Here is a 17,371-nt window from a genome sequence, read left to right on the forward strand (position 1 = left end):
AAATGTCACTAATCACATTTACCCTCAGTACAGTAGCTCCCCTTTATCTGTGGCTTTGCTTTGCATGGTTTCAGTTACCCATTGTCAACTGCATTCTGAAAATATTAAATGGAAAATTCCGGAAATCAACAATTCATAGATTATAAATTGCACAGCATTCTGTGTAGTGCCATTCCACTCTATCCCACTCGGAATCCCCAACCATCAACATCATCATGGCTTGATGATTCAGGATAACCGGAGACAGATGATCCTCCATCTGAGGTGTCATCAGAAGGTCAATAGCAGCCTAATGCTACGTCACAATGCTTATGTCATTCGTCTCACTTCATCTCATCACATAGGCATTTTATCATCTCACATCATCACAAAAAGAAGGATGATTACAATAAGATATTTTGAAAGACCACATTTACATAACTTTTATTACAGTATATTCTTATAATTGTTCTATTTTATTATTAGTTATTATTGTTAGCCTCTTACTGGGCCTAATTATAAGCGATGTATATACAGTATTCAGTACTATCTGCACATTCAGGCATCCACTGGGCATCTTGGAACATATCCCCAGTGGATAACAGGGACCACTGTAACTCTCCTTTGGGTTTCTGAAACCACTTGTTTGCACATTTTCCACAACTCAAAGGTAATCCATAAGTAGTTAATATTATTTATTAATAATTTATTACATGATAACATAAATTTTTATTTATTTTTTATACAGCACGTCCTTGTTACTTATCTATTTTATACATATTAGTGTATATAGGTCAATCCCAATCTCCCAATTCATCCCACCACCATCACCCTCACCCCCGCTTTCCCCCTTTGGTGTCCATACGTTTGTTCTCTACATCTGTGTCTCAACTTCTGCCTTGCAAACCAGTTCATCTGTACCATTTTTCTAGACTCCACATACATGCGTTAATATATGACATTTGTTTTTCTCTTTCTGACTTACTTCACTCTGTATGATAGTCTCTAGGTCCATCCACATCTCTACAAATGACCCAATTTCGTTCCTTTTTATGGCTGAGTAATACTCCATTGTATATACTTACCACATTTTCTTTATCCGCTTGTCTGCTGATGGGCGTTTAGGTTGCTCCCATGACCTGGCTATGGTAAACAGTGCTGCAATGAACATTGAGGTGCATGTGTCTTTTTGAATTATGGTTTTCTCTGGGTATATGCCCAGTAGTGAGATTGCTGGGTCATATGGTAATTCTATTTTTAGTTTTTTAAGGAACCTCCATGCTGTTCTCCATAGTGGCTGTATCAATTTACATTCCCACTAACAGAGCAAGAGGGTTCCCTTTTCTCCACTCCCTCGCCAGCATTTGTTTTTTCTAGATTTTTCTGATGATGCCCATTCTAACTGGTGTGAGGTGATACCTCACTGTAGTTTTGACCTGCATTTCTCTAATAATTAGTGATGTTGAGCAGCTTTTCATGTGCCTCTTGCCCATCTCTATGTCTTCTTTGGAGAAATGTCTATTTAGGTCTTTTGCCCATTTTTGGATTGGGTTGTATGTTTTTTTAATATTGAGCTGCATGAGTTGTTTATATATTTTGGAGATTACTCCTTTGTCCATTGATTCGTTTGCAAGTATTTTCTCCCATTCTGAGGGTTTGTCTTTTCATCTTGTTATAGTTTCCTTTGCTGTGCAAAAGCTTTTAAGTTTCAGTAGGTCCCATTTGTTTATTTTTGTTTTCATATCCATTATTCTAGGAGGTAGGTCAAAAAAGACCCTGCTGTGATTTATATCAGAGTGTTCTTCCTTTGTTTTCCTCTAAGTGTTTTATAGTGTCCAGTCTTACATTTAGGTCTCTAATCCATTTTGAGTTAATTTTTGTGAATGGTGTTAGGGAGTGTTCTAATTCCATTCTTGTACATGTAGCTGTCCAGTTTTCCCAGCACCACTTATTGAAGAGGCTGTCTTTTCTCCATTGTATATCCTTGCCTCCTTTGTCATAGATTAGTTGAACATAGGTGTGTTGGTTTATCTCTGGGCTTTCTATCCTGTCCGATTGATCTATATTTCTGTCTTTGTGCCAGCACCATATTTTCTTGATTACTATAGCTTTGTAGTATAGTCTGAATCAGGGAGTCTGATTCCTCCAGCTCCGTTTTTTTCCCTCAAGATTGCTTTGGCTATTTGGGGTCTTTTGTGTCTCCATACAAATTTTAAGATTTTTTGTTCCAGTTCTGTGAAAAATGCCATTGGTAATTTGATAGGGATTGCATTGAATCGGTAGATTGCATTGGGTAGCATAATCATTTTCACAATATTGATTCTTCCAATCCAAGAACATTGTATATCTCTCCATCTGTTTGTGTCACCATTGATTTCTTTCACCAGTGTTTTATAGTTTTCTGAGTACAGGTCTTTTACCTCCTCAGGTAGGTTTATTCCTAGGTATTTTATTTGTTTTTGTTGCAATGGTGAATGGGTTTTTTTTCCTTAATTTCTCTTTCTGATCTTTTGTTTTTAATGTATAGGAATGCAAGAGATTTCTGTGCATTAATTTTGTATCCTTCAACTTTACCGAATTCATTCATTAGCTCTAGTAGTTTTCTGGTGGCATCTTTAGGATTCTTTATGTATACTATCATATCATCTGCAAACAATGACAGCTTTACTTCCTCTTTTCCAATTTGTATTCCTTTTATTTCTTTTTCTTCTGTGATTGCCGTGGCTATGACTTCTAAAACTATGTTGAATAATTGTGGTGAGAATGGACATCTTTGTCTTGTTTCTGATCTTAGAGGAAATGCTTTCAGTTTTTCACCATTGAGAATGATGTTTGCTGTGGGTTTGTCATATATGGCCTTTAATATGTTGAGATAGGTTCCCTCTACGCCCACTTTCTGGAGAGTTTTTATCATAAGTGTGTTTTGAATTTTGTCAAAAGCTTTTTCTGCATCTATTGAGACGATCATATGGTTTTCATTCTTCATTTTGCTAATATGGTGTATCACATTGATTGATTTGCGTATACTGAAGCATCCTTGCATCACTGGGATAAATCTCACTTGATCATGGTGTATGATCCTTTTAATGCGGTGTTGGATTCTGTTTGCTAGTCTTTTGTTGAGGATTTTTGCATCTATATTCACCAGTGATATTGGTCTGTAATTTTCTTTTTTGTAGTATCTTTGTCTGGTTTTGGTATCCGGGTGATGGTGGCTTTATAGAATGAGTTTGGGAGTGTTCCTTCCTCTGCAATTTTTTGGAAGACTTTGAGAAGGATGGGTATTAGCTCTTCTCTAAGTGTTTGCTAGAATTCACCTGTGAAACCATCTGGTCCTGGACTTCTGTTTTTCGGAAGATTTTTAACCACAGTTTCAATTTCATTGCTTATGATTGATCTGTTCATATTTTCTAGTTAATCCTCGTTCAGTCTTGGAAGGTTATACCTTTCTAAGAATTTGTTCATTTCTTCCAGGTTGTCCATTTTATTGACCTATAGTTGCTTGCAGTAGTCTCTTATGATGCTTTGTATTTCTGCAGTGTCCATTGTAACTTCTCCTTTTTCATTTCTAATTTTATTGACTTGGGTCTTCTCCCTCTTTTTCTTGATGAGTCTGGCTAAAGGTTTATCAATTTTGTTTATCTTCTCAAAGAACCAGCTTTTAGTTTTATTGATCTTTGCTATTGTTTTCTTTGTTTCTATTTCATTTATTTCTGCTCTGATCTTTATGATTTCTTTCCTTCTACTGACTTTGGGTTTTGTTTGTTCTTCTTTCTCTAGTTCCTTTAGGTGTAGGGTTAGATTGTTTATTTGAGATTTTTCTTGTTTCTCGAGGTAGGACTGTATTGCTCTAAACTTCCCTCTTAGAACTGCTTTTGCTACATCCCATATGTTTTGGATTGTCGTGCTTTCTTTGTCATTTGTCTCTAGGTATTTTTTGATTTCCTCTTTGATTTCTTCAGTGATCTCTTGGTTATTTAGTAGCGTATTGTTTAGCTTCCATGTGTATGTGTTTTTTACATGTTTTTCCCTGTAATTTATTTCTAATCTTATAGCGTTGTGGTCAGAAAAGATGCTTGATATGATTTCAATTTTCTTAAATTTACCGAGGCTTGATTTGTGACCCAAGATGTGATCTATCGTGGAGAATGTTCCATGCGCTCATGAGAAGAAAGTGTAATCTGCTGTTTTGGGATAGAATGTCCTATAAATATCAATTAAATCTATCTGGTCTATTTTGTCATTTAAAGCTTGTGTTTCCTTATTAATATACTGTCTGGATGGTCTGTCCATTGGTGTAAGTGGGGTGTTAAAAGTCCCCCACTGTTACTGTGTTACTGTCGATTTCCTCTTTTATAGCTGTTAGCATTTGCCATATGTATTGAGTTGCTCCTATGCTGGGTGCATATATATTTATAATTGTTATATCTTCTTCTTGGATTGATCCCCTGATCATTATGTAGTGTCCTTCCTTGGCTCTTGTAACATTTTTATTTTAAAATCTATTTTATCTGATATGAGTATTGCTACTCCAGCTTTCTTTTGATTTCCATTTGCATGGAATAACTTTTTCCATCCCCTCACTTTCAGTCTGTATGTGTTCCTAGTTCTGAAGTGGATCTCTTGTAGACAGCATATGTATGGGTTTGTTTTTGTACCCATTCAGCATGCCTGTGTAGGTGTCTTTTGGTTGGGGCATTTAAATCATTCACATTTAAGGTAATTATCAATATGTATGTTCCTATTACCATTTTCTTAATTGTTTTGGGCTTGTTTTTGTAGGTCCTTTTCTTCTCTTGTGTTTCCCACTTAGAGAAGTTATTTTAGCATTTGTTGTAGAGCTGATTTGGTGGTGCTGACTTTTCTTAGCTTTTGCTTGCCTGTAAAGCTTTTGATTTCTCCATCGAATCTAAATGAGATCCTTGCTGGGTAGAGTAATGTTGGTTATAGGTTCTTCCCTTTCGTCACTTTAAATATATCATGCCAATGCGTTCTGGCTTGTAGAGTTTCTGCTGAGAAAGCAGCTGTTAACCTTATGGGAGTTCCCTTGTATGTTATTTGTAGTTTTTCCCTTGTGGCTTTTAGTAATTTTTCTTTGTTTTTAATTTTTGTCAATTTGATTACTATGTGTCTCAGTGTGTTTCTCCTTGGGTTTATCCTGCCTGGGACTCTGTGTGTTTCCTGGACTTGGGTTGCTATTTCCTTTCCCATGTTAGGGAAGTTTTCGACTATAATCTCTTCAAATATTTTCTTGGGTCCTTTCTCTCTCTCTTCTCCTTCTGGGACCCTATAATGTGAATGTTGATATGTTTAATGTTGCGATAGAAGTCTCTTAGGCTGTCTTCATTTCTTTTCATTCTTTTTTCTTTATTCTGTTCCCCAGCAGTGAATTCCACCATTCTCTCTTCCGGGTCACTTATCCGTTCTTCTGTCTCAGTTATTCTGCCATTGATTCCATCTAGTGTATTTTTCATTTCAGTTATTGTATTGTTCATCTCTGTTTGTTTGTTCTTTAATTCTCCTAGGTGTTTGTTGTTTAATTCTTCTTGGTCTTTTTTAAACATTTCTTGCATCTTCTCAATCTTTGCCTCCATCCTTTTTCCGAGGTCCTGGATCATCTTGCCTATCATTATTCTGAATTCTTTTTCTGGAAGGTTGCCTATCTCCACTTCATTTAGTTGTTTTCCTGGGGTTTTATCTTGTTCCTTCTTCTGGTACATAGTCCTCTGCCTTTTCATTTTGTCTATCTTTCTGTGAATGTGGTTTTCATTCCACAGGCTGCAAGTTTGTAGTTCTTCTTGCTTCTTCTGTCTGCCCTCTGGTGGATGAGCCTGTCTAAGAGGCTTGTGCAAGCTTCCTGATGGGAGGGACTGCTGGTGGGTAGAGCTGAGTGTTGCTCTGGCAGGCAGAGCTCAGTAAAACTTAAATCTGCTTGTCTGCTGATGGGTGGGTCTGAGTTCCCTCCCTGTTGGTTGTTTGGCCTGAGGCGACCCAGCACCAGAGCCCACACTCTCCTTGGTGGGGCTAATGGTGGACTCCTGGAAGGCTCACACCAAGGAATACTTCCCAGAACTTCTGCTGCCAGTGTCCTTGTGCCCCTGGTGAGCCACAGCTGACCCCTGCCTCTGCAGGAGGCCCTCCAACACTAGCAGGTAGGTCTGGTTCAGTCTCCCATGGGGTCACTGCTCCTTCCCCCTGGGTTCTGATGTGCACACTACTTTGTGTGTGCCCTCCAAGAGTGGAATCAATGTTTCTGTCAAAGTACCACATTACTCCCAGTCCTGTTGAAGTACCACAATCAAATCCCGCTAGCCTTCAAAGTCTGATTCTTGAGGAATTCCTCCTCCCTTTGCCGGACCCCCCAGTTTGGGAAGCCTGACGTGGGGCTCTGAACTTTCACTCCAGTGGGTTGACTTCTGTGGTATAAGGGTTCTCCAGTTTGTGAGTCACCCACCTAGCGGTTATGGGATTTGATTTTATTGTGATTGCCCCCCTCCTGCCATCTCATTGTGGCTTCTCCTTTGTCTTTGGATGTAGGGTATCTTTCTTGGTGAGTTCTAGTGTCTTCCTGTCGATGATTGTTTAACCTAGACATGTCTTTAAAGTCATCAACATTAACTATAATACTTTTATTGTGCCTAGGTTTAACATAAGCTAAATAAAATCTTGTTGTATCTGTTGCAAATTTGTCAGCAAGGAAAGTAACTTGATGTGAAGAAACTTTTAAGGAAAGAAAATGCAAATGAGATAAGAGCTTTAGGTGAACTTTTAAAAATAATTATATTTTAAGAATGTCTACCTAAAATTAATCTCTCCAGATATTCGACAACTTGAAAGTTAGAACTGTGCTAAGGTAAATTATGTGATGGAAGGTTTATGGAAAGTGGATCCCAAGAAAAGAGTTTTGTGCATGGTCAGGATTGACTAAGTTTAAAATAAGTTTAATCAAGTAAATGAATTTTAAAAGTAAGCCAATGCAAAAATTGAATTTGGCTTTTCTCTCTGTTAAGAAGACAAGTTTTCTTAAGATGTTGATCTGCCTTTGATAACAGATTTTAAGTTTCTTTACCTTTTAAGTGATCTGTTCTGTATTTGCCTTTGAAATCTTTTATTGTTACTTTGGCTAAGTGAATAACTGCTGTTTCACAGTGACCTGTTATCCTATCTGACTGAGTGTTTTAAACACTTTTGATATTTTTTTTGACAAATCTTCCCAAATCAAATTTTAATGAAGTTCCTTTGACCTCTAGATAACTTTGGGATGATTCAAAGGGCCCCTGAAACACCTCAAAGAGAGATATTAACTAATTAGGTTGACTTGATATATTGAATTCCATGGGAAATGTTGTCAAATAAGTAATAAATCTTCTTAGGTTATATAGTATGGCAAATGATATATGTATTCGAGGGATTATATGGAATTCCTAAAATTTGATATGTCCTGGTAAAATGTTATCAGGCATAATTCTAGTTATTATCTGAAAATGTTGTATGTCACAGCAGTAACCAAGTTACTTTGTCAATTGCATTGTAATCAGATTTAAATGTGCCTTCTTAAGTCTTTTGTCATTATAGACAAGTTATGGTTTCACTCTGATGCCTTTTCAAAAATGCTTCCTCTTCAAGAAGATTTATAGAAAGGACTTTTGGCTAAATATAAGTTTCTGACTTTCAGACCATAATGTTGAATGGGGTAAGAAATTGAAAAATTCTAATGGAAAAGCTGATGGCTTCATAAAGCTATTAACAAAAAGAATTAGTTTCATAGGACTGAGTGATATGGTGAATATGGTTATAATTTTTATGGTTTCTATCTGAAAAATGACTGGTTTAAATCTGGGTTTTCCAGGTGTAAGGAAAACCTTCCCCTTAAACTAATTATGACTTACAGTAATTTGGTAAATTATACCTTTGTAAGCAGAATTGAAACATTTATCTTTTTCTCTCTTCCTGGTTGATCCTGCCAGTAGCATATGCTTGTCTGGAAGATTAAGCCATGCATGTCTAAGTATGCATGGCCAGTATAATAAAACTGCAGATGGCTCATTACATCAGTATGGTACCTTTGGTCACTCGTTATTACAACTGGATTATAACTAGCTATACTCATCATTGTTTTAATTTGTTCTTTGTTTCCAAATTGTCTGTGCTTTGTGTCTCCCTGCTGCACTATGTCTTTGTCAATATTACTAGATACATTACTTACATCCTGTCTATTCTATAAGATTGTTGTCTCTTACAGTACCCAATGTGTAACCAGGCCTCCAACAAAATTTCTATGGCTAAACATCTTGAGAAAATAGATCACTTTTATAACATAAAATAATTGTAATAGTCTGATTCTAGGTATGGGAAGAAGCAACAAGGGAAAATGTCTCCTAGACTATAATTAGATAGAGGATCCAGAGAATTTTTAATTATCAATAGGGCCTAATCTAAAAACTAGCGCCTGGGGTGGCATATCAAGAATTTTCACCTGATCTGGGATGAGCCTCCTAGAACCACGGGACAAAATTTGATCATGAAATGTCTCCCAAATATTGGTCAAATTCCTGAGCAAGAAGAGAGGATCTGAGAAATGGAATATTTCCTGCCATATCAGTCATCAGAGATGATAGCTTTCCAATGTGAGGAAAGCCCTGAGGAAACTCAGGAAGGAGAAGAATATCTGCCATCTAGCAGCCATCAGACTGCAGCCACTCCCTATGGTGAGCCCTGAGGAAACTCAGGATATGAGAATACAGGATACAGGTCCCAGATAGCTGAGCTGCATATCAAGGGAATGATTTCAGTGAGCCCAGACTCTTGCAACTTCTCATACATAGAAAAGCACTAAACTACTTAACTTGAGATGCTGCCTCCTGGGCTTGAAGTCCTCAAAATTCCCGCCAAATAAATCATAACTCTCATCTTTTAGATTGTGATTTTTTTTTAAGTCTACAGGTGTAAAGGACACACTTTCCAGAGAGGAACAAAAGAAACAACCTTTGGAATGCTGGCACAGATGGTGGACTCTCCCAGAAAGATCCATCTGACAAAGCAATTAGAACAGTTGTCACCCCTTTTTCCACAAGACTGTGGAATGGACATTGACAGTGGGGAATTGTAACAGGGAAGAGCCAAATCTGACTACATGTTGGATCTGTTTTTCTTTTACTTTAACCTTTGCTTCCTGTTGCTTTTATTCACTAAAAGGATACTGTCTATGCACAATGGCCTGCCTCAGGGAACACTGCCCCTCTGCCTGAATATTAAACCAAAGTGCCTTTGTTCAGGGGAATCATCCTGACCCTGTCCTCGTGTGGATGGCTGCAAGAAAGAAGAAATTAACACATCCCCTCCCCGAGGCTGGCCATTCCAGGGGATATTTGAAAATCTTATGGCCTTTTTACTCTACTTCCTCATCTCCTCCCCCACTCTGTTCTATAAAAGAGACTAGCATCCAAACCCCAATAAGATGGTTCTTTGGAGACACTAGTCTGCCATCTTCTTGGTCTGCCGGTTTTCCGAATAAAGTCATATTCCTTGCCTCAACACCTCATCTTCCAATTCATTGGCCTGTCGTGCAGTGAGCAAAGCTTGGACTAAGTAACAAAAGCATTTCTAAGAGGGAAGTTTATATCAATACAGTCTTACCTCAGGAAACAAGAAAAATAACAATGAACAAACTGACCTTACACCTAAAGCAACTAGAGAAAGAAGAACAAAGAAAACCCAAAGTTAGTAGAAGGAAAGAAATCATAAATATCAGAGCACAAATAAATAGAAATAGAAATAGAAATGAAGCAAACAATAGAAAAGATCAATGAAACTAAAACTGGTTCTTTGAAAAGGTAAAGAAAATTGATAAACCCTTAGCCAGACTCATCAGGAAAATAAGGGAGAGGGCTCAAATCAATAAAATTAGAAATGAAAAAGAAGTTACAATATACACCACAGAAATACAAAGGATCTTAAGAAACTACTACAAGCAACTGTAGGCCAAGAAAATGGACAACCTGGAAGAAAAGGACAAATTCTTAGAAAAGTACAATCTCCCAAGTCTGAACCAGGAAGAAATAGAAAATATGAACAGATCAATCACAAGTACTGGAATTGAAACTGTGATTTAAAAAGTCCCAAGAAACAAAAGTCCAGGACCAGATGGCTTCACAGGTGAATTCTATCAAACATTTACAGAAGAGTTCACACCTATCCTTCTGAAATTATTCCAAAAAATTGCAGAGGAAAGAACACTCCCAAACTCATTTTATGAGGCTGCCATCACCCTGATACCAAAACCAGACAATGATACCACAAAAAAGAAAATTACAGGCCAAAATCACTAATGAAAATAGACACAAAATCCTCAACAAAATAGCAATCTGAATCCAGCAACACATTAAAAGGATCATACACCATGATCAAGTAGGATTTATCCCAGGATGCAAGCATTTTTCAATATCCACAAATCAATCAGTGTGATACACCACATCAACAGATTGAAGAATAAAAACCATATGATCATCTCACTAGATGTAGAAAAGGCTTTTGACAAAATTCAGCACCATTCATGAAAATATTCTCCAGAAAGTGGGCATAGAGGGAAAATATCTCAACATAAAAGGCCATATATGACAAACCTAGAAATAAACATACCTAAGGAAACAAAAGACCTGTACTCTGAAAACTATGAGACACTGATGAAAGAAATCAAAGACAACATAAACAGATGGAAAGATATGCCATGCTTTTGGATTGGAAGAATCAATATTGTCAAAATGCCTATACTACAAGAATCTATAGGGAAGCAAAAATAGCAACAGGAAAGGCAAATATATAGTAAGGATTGAAGATCACTTAAATAAGATAATATGTAGATTAAAAAACAATACCATATTATAAAAGTGACTATAAGTACAATAAAGAGTAAAAGGGTAAACTTGAAGATGTAAAATAGTACATCAAAAACCCAAAATGTTGGGGAGGGAAATAAAAAATGTAGATCTTTAGAATGTGTTTAAGCTTACATAATTATCAGTTAAAACAAGTAGATATAATTATCAGTCAACATACATGAACCCCATGGTAACCACAAATCAAAAACCTAATATGGATTCTTAAAAACCAAAAAGAAAGAAACTCAAACATACTACAAAAGAAAATCATCAAACCACAACAGGAAAAACAAAAAGAAGAAGAAATGCACAAAGAAGAACTAAAAAAAAAACTGGAAAACAAGGAAGAATGGCAATAAGTACATACCTATCAATAATTACTTTAAATATTGATGGACTAAAAGCTCTGATCAAAAGACACAGAGTGGCTAATTGGATAAAAAAAAACAAGACACTTCAATATGCTGCCTACAAGAGACTCACTTCAAGGCAAAAGACACGAACTGAAAGTGAAGAAATGGAATAAGATATTTTGTGCAAATGGAAATGATGAGAAAGCTGGGGTAGCAATACTCATATCAGACAATATAGACTTTAAACAAAGGCTATAACAAAAGACAAAGAATAGCATTGTATACTGATAAAGGGATCAATACAAGAAGAGGATATTGCACTTGTTAACACATATGCACCCAGTACAGGCACACTTAAATATATAAAGTAAATACTAACAAACATAAATAGAGAAATTGACAATAAGACCATATTAGTAGGAGACAAACTTATGGTTACTAAAAGGGAGGGGGGAGGGACAAATCAGGGCTGTGGGATTAACAGATACAAACCACTATACATAAAATAGATAAGCCAAAAGGATTTCTTATATAACATAGGGAATTATACCCAGTATCTTCTAAAAATCTATAATGGAATATAATCTGCAAAAATGCTGAATCACCATCCTACATACCTGAAACTTAAGCAATATTGTAAATCAACTATACTTCAATTTAAGCAAAAAAGAATCTGTGAAGAGAATCATAGTAAGTGTTACTGCTTGACCTAGGCACAAGATGTATTCCTAAAAATCAGGGAAAATAATCCAGCATGTCTCCTTAAAAGCAAAGTAGAAAAAAGTTAAAAACCAAAAACTGTTTGAGAGAGAAACGTCAATTTGACCTTATTTTATAATATTTATTTTTCTCTTCTGTTTAGACAGGAGTCACATTAGACATAAGAAATGAGGAAGTGATAAAAGTTAAAGGAATCAATACATTTAATATCTGACTCTTAAAATGAATAAATTAAAATTGGTCTCATTACATTATTCTCAATAGTATTTTATAGATTAGTAACAATGATTCTTCTAATTTCTATAGGATTTGAGTTTTTACAAAGCACATTTACATCCAATATGTCTTTGATCTTCTCAACTGTACAAGGAAGGACAGTTATTATTATCACTGTTATACAGATGAGAAAACTGAGTGCCAGACCTTTAAATGCATTGTCCAAAGTCACAGGCTGGAATTTGAACCTTGGTCATCTAATTTTAGAATTTGATTGCTGCTTTTTTTCCATATTTAAACTATTTAGCTTTCCCCCTCCTTAGTTTTAAAAAGGTTGGCACCAAGAACTATTGCCTTTTTTGCTTCTTAAATATCTTCTCAAAGTTGAGGTTATACACAAAATAGCTATATTTTTAAACTTTATAATACCTATTGACCTTATTTTTTCACAAAGCCTATTTCTATATAAATGGCAATTAGACCATTAAAACACTTTCCCCCCACCCTAATATTAAAAATAAAAACCAACAAAAAACCCCACTCAGTCAGGTATGTTTGACCAGAAACCTCTTGGTCTCTAATATCAGTGCTATATAAAAAAGTTAAGTCAACTCAGTGAGATGGAACATTTCAGCCAGAACAATAAACTGGACCATTGGATTTAATTCAAAAACAAGTCACCTGCAATCCTCCTACCAATGATTCTTAGACTCTGTGTATAAATTCAGCTTCAGTTAGGAAGTAAAGAAGGGGCATAGCTTTCTATTTAATAAAATACCTGTGTTCTAGCCTGTGAGAATCTTGACCTCTAAAAAATCTTTTGCTTCATAAAATATGTATTTTCATTATTTAACCTATTCTATAAAAGCCTGCATGACGGTGGAGATTTTTATTTAACTTTGTTCACTGTTGTAACTCTGATGTCTAAAACAATGTCTGGCACATGGTAGATATTCTACATATATTTTTTGAATGAATGAAGAAAATTAATAAGCAAAGATTTAGTAGAGAAATTGGTTTCCCATCTACTTTTAAATAACATGGATATGTAGGCAGGATTTGGGTCATCGATAGCAGTTTTAAAATCTATTCCTCCTCTGTTCTTCACCATATCCTCAACTCTGATGCCTCCACTTATTTGACATAATCCCTACTGCCTGCAAACTCAGTGATGTAGTCAGGTGAGGATGGAATCCTATCTTTTCCACAGTCTTTCATCTTTTCACTAACCTCTGATAACGTGTTTTTCTACCACCTATTCTAACTGCCTTCCATTAATCTGATGAACACTAACATTGACTTCTTGTCAGCTAAGCACTTACTGCATTACCTCCTGTAAACAGTTGGACCCCAGACAGGCATATTTCTCTAGAACAGCTGCTAATAAAGTTAGCAGCAGTCTTGTGAAAATTGCAAGGAAATTATCTAAATATTAAATTAATATACATGATCTAAAATGAAAAATAACATGCAATACAATATCAATTACAACAGAATACTTATTGCTAAACTTCAAGTTAACATTCTTTGCTAGATATTAGCAATTCTACTTTACTTAATTATATCGAACAAATTGCCAAAAGAAAGTTAACTCTTGTGTTTCTGAAAAATTCTGTTCTCATTTGCATGCAAATTTAGGCTGCTGTCTGATGAACTTTGGCATCTAAGTTTAGGTAGGTCTTGTTCTACTGGTATGCACTTTCCAAAATTAATGTTCTTTAGTTTTTTTCAATGTCTAAATGAATTATGGAACTTATCAAAGAGAAAAATTAGTCATATTAAAATATGCATTTTATGCCTTTATGGATAAACATACTTTAATTATTTAGTATTCAGAAAATAATCCACCAGAATGGTTTTAATTGTATAGTCTTTTTGTCCATTGACTCATAATATCTCTCAAATTTAATTGTTCTTTATATATTATAGTTGGCAGTGTTCAGCTTGAGCTTAAAGCCTAATCTAATAACCCTGTCTGAAGCAGATTTACAACAGAGAACGTTTTGGAGGGAAACCTCACTACCTCCTTTTTCTCAAATAGATTATTTTGATGTGCACATTGGTCAATAGCACACTCTTTCTGTGTTGGCATTAAATTGCACTCAAATTTCTCTAACTGATAATAATAAAAACAAAATGTCATTATTAACTATTTGAGAATATATTCCTTTGCTTTATGTCCCAACTCCAGGACTAAACTTTTTATCTCTCCCCAAGACCTATAGGTTTTGTATCATTTTTCAAATATCTGAATGCACTCATTCCCTTTACTTTTTAAAAGGAGTCATTAATTCCTACATTTTAGTATAATAATTTATTTTTAAACAGATACTCCCTACTCCATTTCTAAAATGCCGTTTTAAAATTATGTTTTTAATCAACATCACAAACATCCCTGAATAAATCATATCTCAGCAACTTCAAAATTCTGCATGCCACCTTTCCTTCCCTATATAACCCTGAATTGAACGAAATCTCAAGTATTTTAACATCTAAAATAAAAGATATTAATTTATGAGGATGTGAACCTAAACTTATCTGATTCATAGTGAAATGAAGCTTTAAATTTTGCTCCCGACAGAATTCTTTATGGGCAAACATTTCTTGAATTACATCCAAATTAGTTTAGTTTTTCAGAGTCCAAAATAACTTTTAATAAGATAGTTTTACACTCATGAGATAATCTACCACATGCACTTTGAGGATAAGGTTGAATGTTCTTCCAGTTTCAAACCTATTAATGTTAAAAGAGCATGTGTCACTAAAATCGCTCAGTCTAATGTGGAGGTCATAGCATAGCTGAAAATCTGGTTCTCTAGAGAAGTTGTGGCAAATTATGGCCTTAGGTCAAATTTGACCTGCCACCAATTTTGTAAATACAGTTTTATTGGAATAAAGCTCCACTCATTTGTGTTTGTATTGTCTATGCTTTCACACTACAATGGCAGCAGAGACTGTTTGGTTCCCAAGGCCTGAAATATTTATCACCTATAGGCTCTTTACAGAAAATGCTCTAGAACATCATATAATTACATCAAGATTGCCATATACCTCATTATCCTTATCAGAAGATTATGGCTATTTTCAAATTCTTATGTAACCCATTGATACTTTACAAATCAACTGATTGTATTATTTTTGTCAGCTACATAGCTCAGAAAAGTAAACAGTACACATTAAAAAACTGTAAAAATGTTTTAAAGAAGGAAGCAACAGTGTTTCTTAAAAAAAAGTAAATCAACCCAGGATCCATGATATATCATACAGCAGAAGGTAGAATTTTAAATGTTTCTCAGAGGTAGAATAGTAGAATGAAGAAAATTGCAGAGGAATATGTGTTTGGGTCTAATAGAAGGAATTATACAATGAGAAAGCTAGCCTTGTAAGCAGGAGTTTTTATTTCTTTACTAAATAATTTAAAAAAATATTTTTGGAGTAAGATTAAATACAAATAATTTAAAATTTAATCACGACAAAGAACTAAGTAAAATATTTTAATAAATTTATCATCTAACATTATTTACATGTTGTAACTAATTTAATTTTGTATGTTAAAAAGTGGATAATTTATAGAGGAGATGAATAATAATTAGTTGAAATAGGGAAAAGAATTTGTACTTAAATATTGGTGCTAAAGCAGTAAAATTCAATATCTCAAGTTATTTTGAATAAGGATCTTGCTTATTCTATTTGAAATCGTTAACCTAACTCATTATACTACAGAAGAACAATTTGAACCTACCACAAATAAATTAATAAAAAGATAAATAAATAAGACTTTATTAATCTCCATAGGAACTGCTACTTTAAAGGTCATCTATGACTCCCATGTTGGTAAATTCAAAGATTAATTCTAATTCCTCATATTTCTTGACTTATCATCAGCATTTGACAATGTAGGTCACTTTCTCTTTTTTTCCCCTTGTTGTCTTAGTTCCCTTCAGGATCATGCACTCACCAAATTGTCTTTCTGCCATGCTAGTCACATCTTCCCAATCTCCTCTGTTGGTTCCTTCTCTTCTCCCTGACTTCATTGGTTGAGTACCCCAGGGCTCAGTCTCATACCTTTAAATAGCATCTACCTTCCAAAGACTACCAGATCTGTATCTCCAGGCTAAGCCTCTTCCTCAATCTTCAGCATCTCCGATTGGGTATCTAATGAACATTTCAAACTCATATCAGAGTTCCTTATTTTCTCACCTGAATCTGCTCTACTCCCAACATTCAGTATCATCCTTCCAGTTGCTCAGGCTAAAAAACATGTAGTTATCCTTGATTTTTCTCTCTCATACTCCATTTTAACTTTTTCAGAAATACTGGGTATAACATAGAAATACACTCATAATCAGCCATTTCTCAACATTGCCATAGTTACCAGTCTGATTTGAGCCCTATCACCTCTCATCTGGATTGTTGTATGTTTTCTCTGTAAGTTACATAGACTTATTCCACATAAGGGCTGTTCAGTTAATCATTTTTTGTCCAATCATGCTTGAAAAAACTTTTTAGACAATAATTCCATATATACTTTCTTCTTTTCACTCAAACACACAATAAATATGTTATAATATGTTATTTTCATCATTTAACATGAAACAGAGTTTCTAATCAATGCCTGTATTTGGAACAAATTTGGATTGAATGTCATAATTGGATGAAACTAAAATGTTTTTCTTTGCAAATGTACACCAATAAGCAAGATAAAAAGATAGCATCCTCTAAATCCTTCAGTTTATTTGACTGCATGCTATTTTCATGTGTTTCAAAGGGCCTGTTTACTCTATGGTTATCATCAAACACTTGTGACTCTAATATTGAAGACCTGCTCAGGAGGTGATCACCTGATTTCCACAATCTTCCAGAGAATGACTTCTTTGTACCCTTCTTCTACTAATTTCACCGACCTTAATCCACTAATGTTCTTTTCTTTGGGAAATACAATAAACCTCTATTATCTTTGTTTTCATGTACAAAGTATATTTATTTACTTTCAATTTTTTATGATATAAATTTGTTTTCAGTTAACTGATACATAATTCTATCTATGAAAGCTGTTTGGGGTATTTTGGGTGACATGAAATATCTAATAATTTTTCCCGCTAGAATTAATGAAAACATTTTTTCATTTACTAATTTTTCACCTAGCAGAAGAGCTTTCAGGAACAAATTAAGATTATTGAGAAAGAAATAGGTGTACTTGTATAAAGGGCTCATTTAGAAATAAAT

Source organism: Balaenoptera acutorostrata, chromosome 11, assembly GCF_949987535.1.
Source record: "Balaenoptera acutorostrata chromosome 11, mBalAcu1.1, whole genome shotgun sequence".
NCBI classification, from domain to species: domain Eukaryota; kingdom Metazoa; phylum Chordata; class Mammalia; order Artiodactyla; family Balaenopteridae; genus Balaenoptera; species Balaenoptera acutorostrata.